Below are 9,158 nucleotides of genomic sequence, written 5' to 3' on the forward strand. Positions count from 1 at the left end.
TCATAGCATCGTTGTCGTCTCGCCAAATATTGCTTCTACGACTATCGCTACCGCTTAGTGATAAAGTAAAGCAATTACATGGCGATTGCATTGCATACAATAAAGCGACAACCATATGGCTCCTGCCAGTTGCCGATAACTCTGTTACAAAACATGATCATCTCATACAACAATTTATATCATCACATCTTGACCATATCACATCACAACATGCCCTGCAAAAACAAGTTAGACGTCCTCTACTTTGTTGTTGCAAGTTTTACGTGGCTGCTACGGGCTTAGCAAGAACCGTTCTTACCTACGCATCAAAACCACAACAATTTTTCGTCAAGTGTGCTATTTTAACCTTCAACAAGGACCGGGCGTAGTCACACTCAATTCAACTAAAGTTGGAGAAATAGACACCCACTAGCCACCTGTGTGGGAAGCACGTCGGTAGAACCAGTCTCGCGTAAGCGTACGCGTAATGTCGATCTGGGCCGCCTCATCCAATAATACCGCCGAATCAAAGTATGACATGCTGGTAAGCAGTATGACTATTATCGCCCACAACTCTATGTGTTCTACTCGTGCATATAACATCTACGCATAGACCTGGCTCGGATGCCACTGTTGGGCAACGCAGTAATTTCAAAATTTTCCTACGATCATGCAAGATCTATCTATGTGATGCATAGCAACGAGTGGGAGAGTGTGTCCACGTACCCTCGTAGACCGAAAGCGGAAGCGTTATATCAACGCGGTTGATGTAGTCGTACGTCTTCACGATCCGATCGATCCTAGCACCGAACGTACGGCACCTCTGTGTTCAGCACACGTTCAGCTCGATGACGTCCCTCGTACTCTTGATCCAGTTGAGGCCGAGGGAGAGTTCCGTCAGCACGACGGCGTGGCGATGGTGATGATGAAGTTACTGGCACAGGGCCTCTCCTAAGCACTACGGCGATATGACCTAGGTGTGTAACTGTGGAGGGGGGGCACCGCACACGGCTAAGACAAATCTTGTGTGTACTTTGGGGTGCCCCCTCCCCACGTATATAAAGGAGGGAGGGAGGAGGAGGCGCGCGCCAAGGGGGGGGCAATCCTACTCCAAGTAGGTTTGGCCCCCCTTTCCTATTCCTACTAGGAGAAGGAGGAAAGAGGAGGAGGCGAGAAGGAAAGAGGGGGTCGGCCCCCCAAACCCTAAACCAATTCGGTTTGGGCCTGGGGCGGCGCGCCCCACACCTTGCTTGCTGCCCTCTTTCTCTACTAGGGCCCAATAAGGCCCATAGACTCCCCGGGGGGTTCCGGTAACCTCCCGGTACTCCGAAAAATACCCGATACACTTCGGAACCCTTCCGGTGTCCGAATATAACCTTCCAATATACCAATCTTTATGTCTTGGCCATTTCGAGACTCCTCATCTTGTCTGTGATCTCATCCGGGACTCCGAACAACCTTCGGTACATCAAATCACATAACTCATAATACAAATCGTCATCGAACGTTAAGCGTGCGGACCCTACGGGTTCGAGAACTATGTAGACATGACCGAGACACATCTCCGGTCAATAACCAATAGCGGAACATGGATGCTCATATTGGCACCTACATATTTTATGAAGATCTTTATCGGTCAGACCACATAACAACATACGTTGTTCCCTTTGTCATCGGTATGTTACTTGCCCGAGATTCGATCGTCGGTATCTCAATACCTTGTTCAACCTCGTTACCGGCAAGACTCTTTACTCGTTCCATAATGCATCATCCCGTAACTAACTCATTAGTCACATTTCTTGCAAGGCTTATAGTGATGTGCATTACCGAGTGGGCCCAGAGATACCTCTCTGATACACGGAGTGACAAATCCTAATCTCGATCTATGGCAACCGAACAAACACCTTCGGAGACACCTGTAGAGCATCTTTATAATCACCCAGTTACGTTGTGACATTTGATAGCACACAAGGTGTTCCTCCGGTATTCGGGAGTTGCATAATCTCATAGTCAGAGGAACATATATAAGTCATGAAGAAAGCAATAGCAATAAAACTCAACGATCATAATGCTAAGCTAACGAATGGGTCTTGTCCATCACATCATTCTCTAATGATGTGATCCCGATGATCAAATGACAACACATGTCTATGGCTAGGAAACTTAACCATCTTTGATTAACGAGCTAGTCAAGTAGAGGCATACTAGGGACACTCTGTTTGTCTATGTATTCACACATGTACTAAGTTTCCGGTTAATACAATTCTAGCATGAATAATAAACATTTATCATGATATAAGGAAATATAAATAACAACTTTATTATTGCCTCTAGGGCATATTTCCTTCAGTCGCTTTATTGTATGTGTTGAGGATATAACCATTAGAGTCACCCGCCCAGGAGGGGCCGGGTTACGTCATAATGGTCATCACGTGAAGCCCAGTACCAAGCTTGAGGACGGCGGGTCAGTAATGGGCTTAAGACCCGGAGATGGCTTAAGGCCCGTAGTGATAAACCGCCGTTATGGTGAAACTTGTAGTGTAAGGCAAGAATAGTTAAGAGTCCGAGCCAGACACTGTTATAAGCCGGCCGGGACTCTGAGAGCCGCTGGGCGTCAACCTCTCTATATAAAGGGACGACCCGGCGGTGGTTCAGGGACAAGTAAGATCAAATCGATAACCAGGCAGGGCGGTTTAGCTCCTGGTCGTCGAAACCCTAATCAATACAACCTCAACTGGACATAGGCTTTTACCTTCACTGTAAGGGGCCGAACCAGTATAATCCTCATGTCCTTTGTCCCGCTTAACCCCTTTAAGCTTCCTAGCTGCGATGGCTCCACGGCTAAGTCCTTGCACGAGGACATCTGCCGTGATAATTCCACGACAGTTGGCGCCCACCGTGGGGCCAGCGCACGGTGGATTTGAGTTCTTGAAGGGCAGCTTCGAAGGGCTCAAGGGATACGCTGTGGGCCGGATGACCAAGAGTCGTCGCGGCAAGCTCTACATCGACGATGCAAACTGGGGCCGCGACGCCGGCTCAATCGAGTACGGGTACCGGGTCCCCTTCGGCGGAATCCATGTCTTTATTGGCAAGATTGGTGAGCCGGGCCTTGAGCCGGACCTCTGCGCCGATCTCATTGAGACGGCTCAGCTTGCACGACCCGCCCGAACTCTGCCTGCCTTGAAGCATGCTTTTGTGGGATGCGTCCATGGAGGACTCTCTGAAAGATCTGGATCTGGCGAGGAGACGGCCGCTCGCTCTGACGGCGAGTCATCCACAGAGGAGACCGACTCGTTATACCAACTTCAAGATGGCAGGCTCAGGGGTTGTTCCGATGGCGACAGTATTCCGGACCCCTTCGAGCCGCCGAGCCGGGTTGGAATCTTCATGGCTGGCGCACAACCTGTTCAAAACCCCGCCGCCGGGGCAGGAAGCCCTGTGCCCTCGCCGGCTCAGGTGCTGATGGATCTCACAGACAAGATGACGGCCCTGTTAACCGCTACGGTCGCCCCAGCGGATCAAGCTCAGCATGACGCGGAGGTGGCACAGTTAAAGTTGGATCTAGCAAAAGCCAAGGAGGATCTGGCGGCGGAAGGGGTCAGGATGGCTGCGGAGAGGGCGGCTCTCGACGCCCAGACTCGGGTGATTCAGGCACAGTCTTTCCGGCTCATGATGGATCAGAACGCGTCCAATGAGGTCATGAGAAGGAAGCATCAAAAGGCCCAATCTCGACTCCCTCCGGTTTACGATCCTCGAAACCTCTTCAACACGCCTGGTGCAGGGCCCAGTAACCCGCCAGAGATCACGACGCCCGGGGCTGGAATGCCAATTCAGCCCCAAGTGATGGGGCCTCCCCGGGTGAACGCTGCCCCGCCTCAATACATGCCAATACCACCGGGTCATTATGCCAACCTGTTGGAAAACATGGTCGCCGCGGCGGCGCGACTGGCGGCTCTCCCAATCGATGGCGACTCTCCAACGGCGGTTGAAACCTGCCGGGTCAGAGAACTCCTTCAGACGGCTCTGGCGCAGCAGGAGGCATATTCTTATAGCCGGGACAAGATTCATTCAACCCCTCATCCAGGCCGGAGCCCGAGTTATAGCAGACACATGGTCTCAGCGACCGGCTCAAGCAATGTCCGACGCCATGACTTGCCTCCTGGCCACGGCCCGGCTCATAACGGAGCCTTTCACGCGGTAGACCAAGACAGAGCACGGCAAGAGGCGGAGCAGGCGCCTTAGTTGACGGCTTACCAGCCACCCCCGGCTTATCCAACGGCTTCTGTCGATGCGAGTATACCTACGACGACTGGAGGTGTCCCTTGTCTGGTGCTGGCTCTCCGTAATGAACGTCTGCCCAAGGATTTCAAAGGGCCTAGGAAGGTGCCTAATTACACGGCTGATTTACAACCCGGAGCATGGATCGAGAGTTACGAGATGGCCATGGAGTTGCTGGAGGTCAGTGAAGCGGCAATGGCCAAGTACTTCACCATGATGTTAGATGGGACTACCCGCACTTGGTTGAAAGGACTGCCGCCTAACTCTATCGGGTCTTGGGCTGAGCTAAAAGCCCGGTTCATCCAAAACTTTAAAGATACATGTAGGCAATCTATGTCAATTGTGGATTTGACTAACTGCAAGCAGCAGGAGGGTGAGTCTACAATCCATTGGGTTCGCCGGGTCAAGGAGATAATACATTCATCTGATAAGATGGAAGCCGGCTCTGCAGTCTTAATGTTGGAGCAGAATTGTCGTTTTGCGCTCCTGAAGATGAAGCTCGGGCGGCTCAAGCGCGACTGCAATGATATGGGTACGCTGATGGCGGCTCTGGTCAAGTACGCTGATTCTGATAGTACCAAGGATCCCGCGTCGGATGATGAAAGGACAGGGAAGGGAAAACGGAATGGCAATGGCAAGGCCCCCCAGCATAACCCGGCGAACTAGGGAGGTAACAAGCGTAAGGCTGATGGCAGTATGGAGTTTGTGGCCAACGCCAATTCACAGGGTAACAACCACCGGCATAAGGGGAGACCACCTCCCCGAGCCGGCGGGTCAGGCCCGACGCTTGAACAGTTGTTGAATGAGCCTTGCCCAAGGCATGGCTCTAGGGAAAAGCCGGCCAGTCATTTATGGAAGGACTGCGCAATCATGAAGGCCTTTAAAAATTCCAATGCTTTCAATGGCAGCAGTGGCCCGGGCGGCGGCTCAGGTGGTGGCGGTTTTCATGGCCCGGGCGGCGGTTCAAATTCCAATTCTCAGAATGTTCAAGGGGGCTTTAATCAACAGCCCGGCCAGGGTCATCAGCAGCAGCAGCAGGGGGATACCAGACCAATCCAAAGCAGCTCAATGGTGGACAGTATCATGTGTTTACCACCAGTCTGTGCAAGCGAGATCAGAAGCTTCATAAAAGGGCTGTGAATGCTGTTGAGCCGGCGGTTCCACGCTATTTAAGATGGTCTGAGTAGCCTATTGTGTGGAGTAGGGAAGATCACCCTCCCCGGGTTGATAATCTGGGTCACCTGGCCCTGGTGGTGGCTCCTCAGGTGGGGGATATAAATTCACTAAAGTGCTCATGGACGGAGGCAGCAGCATCAACATCCTCTATTATGAGACCTTCCGTCGTATGGGGTTGATTGATAAGAACCTCAGCCAGTCCAATACTGTTTTGCATGGTGTGGTGCCTGGTAAGTCGGCATATCCAGTTGGTAAGATCGAGCTGGAAGTGGCTTTTGGAGATGAGTACAACTATAGGGCGGAAAAATTAACCTTTGAGGTGGTTAAGATAAGAAGTCCGTATCATGCTTTATTTGGGCGGCCGGCTTACGCCAAGTTCATGGCACGGCCGTGTTACGTGTATTTGCAGCTCAAGATGCCGGATCACAATGGGACCATTACAGTTCATGGCAGCCGAAAGATAGCCTTGGAGTGTGAGGAAGGTGACGCGGCTTACGCGGAATCTGTTTGTGCCACAGAGGAGTTGAAGTTTTACAAGGACAATGTTGACCCGGCAGATATGACATCTTTGAAAAAGCCAACCACGGAGCATGAGCCGGTAAAGAAATTTAAATCAGCTGATGAGACTAAACTTGTTGACTTTGTTCCAGGTGACTCATCTCAGCAGTTCAGCATCAGTGCCAATCTGGATCCGAAATAGGAAGGCACGCTCATCGAGTTCATCCGTGAGAACAGGGACATCTTTGCATGGAAACCTTCTGACATGCCAGGTGTACCTAGAGAACTCGCTGAGCACACTCTCAACATTGATCCGAAATTTAAGCCGGTCAGGCAATTCCTCCGGTGGTTTAATGAGGAGAGGCGGAAAGCCATCGGTGAGGAAGTAGCCCGGCTCTTGGTGGCCGGGTTTATTGTTGAAGTTTTTCATCCAGAATGGTTAGCTAACCCGGTGCTTGTGCTCAAGAAGAACGGCACCTGGCGGATGTGTGTGGACTACACGGATTTAAACAAGGCTTGTCCGGCTGATCCTTTTGCTCTCCCCCGTATTGATCAGATTATTGATGCTACGACGGGTTGTGAGCGCTTAAGTTTTTTGGATGCTTATTCTGGATACCATCAGATTAAAATGGCAGTTAAGGACCAGGAGAAGACGGCGTTCATCACTCCCTTTGGAGCCTTCTGTTATGTGTCTATGCCTTTTGGACTCAAGAGTGCACAGGCGACTTACCAGCGTTGTGTGCAGAATTGTCTTCATAACCAGATTGGGCACAACGTTCATGCCTATGTGGATGATATCGTGGTTAAGTCCAGGGAGAAGGAGACCTTGGTAGATGATCTTAAAGAAACCTTTGACAATCTCCGGGTTTACAAGATGATGCTTAACCCGGCCAAGTGTGTTTTTGGTGTTCCCGCAGGCAAGCTCTTGGGTTTTCTGGTTTCTCACAGAGGCATTGAAGCTAACCCGGAAAAGATCAAAGCAATCACTTCTCTGGCTAAGCTGGCGTGCATAAACGACGTCCAGCGTCTGGCGGGCCGCGTCGCTGCCTTGAGCCGGTTTATAAGCCGTTTGGGTGAAAAGGCCATGCCACTGTACCAGTTGATGAAGAAAATAGATGACTTTATCTGGAATGGTGCTGCTAATGCTGCTTTTGAGGATTTGAAGAGACAGCTGGCTGAGCCCCCAGTCCTTGCTGCTCCTGTTGACAAGGAGCCCTTATTGCTGTATGTAGCCGCTAACACACGAGTTGTCAGTGTGGCTGTGGTGGTGGAGCGTAAGGAAGCAGGTAAGGAGTATCCGGTTCAGCGGCCGGTTTACTACGTCAGCGAAGTACTCATTGAGTCCAAACAACGGTATCCACATTGGCAGAAGCTTGTTTATGGGATATTCATGGCAAGCCGGAAGCTTAAGCATTATTTCCAGGGTCACCCTATCACTGTGGTTAGTTCTGCTCCCCTGGGAGATATCATCCAAAACAGAGAAGCCACAGGAAGAGTGGCTAAGTGGGCTATAGAACTTGGGCCTCATGGTCTGAAATACGTGCCACGCACTGCTATCAAATCTCAAGCATTGGTGGATTTCATCAACGATTGGACAGAGCTGCAGGTGCCTGAAGACAAGCCGGATAATACATACTGGACTATTCACTTCGACGGGTCTAGGCAATTGGAAGGCTCAGGAGCTGGAGTTGTATTAACTTCCCCTCGAGGTGACAAGTTTTGCTATGTGCTACAGTTGATGTTTCCTTGTACTAACAATGCGGCTGAGTACGAGGCCTTGCTCCATGGTCTTCGGATGGCTAAGGAGATGAGCTTGAGCCGGGTAAGGTGCTTTGGCGACTCAGATTTAGTGGCCCAACAAGTGTCAGGCAAGTGGGATTCCAAGGACCCTCTCATGGCGGCTTATCTTCGCGAAGTTGATGCCATTGCTGGATATTTTCAGGGTTACCAAGTAGAGCACATCGATCACAGGAAGAACGAGGCGGCTGATGCATTAAGCCGGCTGAGCTCTCAGCGAAAGCCGGTGCCGCCTAATACTTTCTTGGACATTTTGCATAACCCTTCTGTTAAGTTGCCTACAGAGGAAGACTTGGCTGTTCCTGACCCGGAGGCACAGTTGGTGGCGGCTCTCCACATTACCCCAGACTGGACACTACCATACTTGGCTTACATGACCCGGGGAGAATTGCCTGAGGATGAAACTTTGGCCAGACAAATAACCCGGCGGTCTAAGTCAATGATAATTATCAATGGCGAGCTGCATCATCGCAGTGTCACTGGAACTTTCCAGCGTTGTGTTTCCCCTGAGGAAGGTCAAGAAATTTTACGTGAAATTCATGAGGGGGATTGTGGCCATCATGCCGGCTCAAAACCCCTTGTGGCCAAGGCTTTTCGTCATGGTTTTTATTGGCTGACGGCTCATGCTGATGCAGAGGATTTGGTCAGTAAATGTGACGGTTGCCAGAGGTTCTCGCGACGGGCTCATGTGCCGGCTCAAGAATTGAGGATGATTCCAATTACTTGGCCATTTGTGGTCTGGGGGCTTGATATGGTTGGGTCTTTTAAAAGATCCAAGGATAAGAAGACCCACCTCTTGGTGGCGGTCGACATGTTCACAAAGTGGGTTGAAGCAGAGCCAGTTAGTAAGTGTGACGCAGCCACAACGGTTCAGTTCATGAAGAGGGTGATATTTCGCTTTGGTTTTCCACACAGCATTATAACTGACAATGGTACCAATCTGTCTAAAGGCGCCATGGAGGAGTTTTGTCAACGAGAGCATATTCGGCTTGATGTTTCATCAGTGGCTCACCCTCAATCCAATGGTCAAGCTAAGAGAGCCAATCAGGAAATCTTGAAGGGCATCAAGCCCCGGCTTTTGGTCCCTTTGCAACGGACGCCGGGTTGTTGGGTGGAGGAGTTACCCTCCGTGTTATGGAGCATCAATACTACTCCTAACAGGTCTACGGGTTACACGCCTTTCTTCATGGTTTATGGAGCGGAGGCGGTCCTCCCTAGCGACATCCGTCATGACTCGCCTCGAGTGGCGGCTTATGTTGAGGCGGATAATGAGCGGGCGCGCCAAGATGCTCTTGACTTGTTGGACGAACAACGTGATGTGGCAGCAGCTCGCTCGACGATTTACCAACAAGACCTGCGCCGCTATCACAGCCGCCGGGTTAAGTCCAGGGTCTTCCAGGAAGGTGATCTGGTGCTCCGGCTCATCCAAG

The sequence above is a fragment of the Aegilops tauschii genome, chromosome 1, assembly GCF_002575655.3.
Source record: "Aegilops tauschii subsp. strangulata cultivar AL8/78 chromosome 1, Aet v6.0, whole genome shotgun sequence".
Lineage (NCBI taxonomy): Eukaryota > Viridiplantae > Streptophyta > Magnoliopsida > Poales > Poaceae > Aegilops > Aegilops tauschii.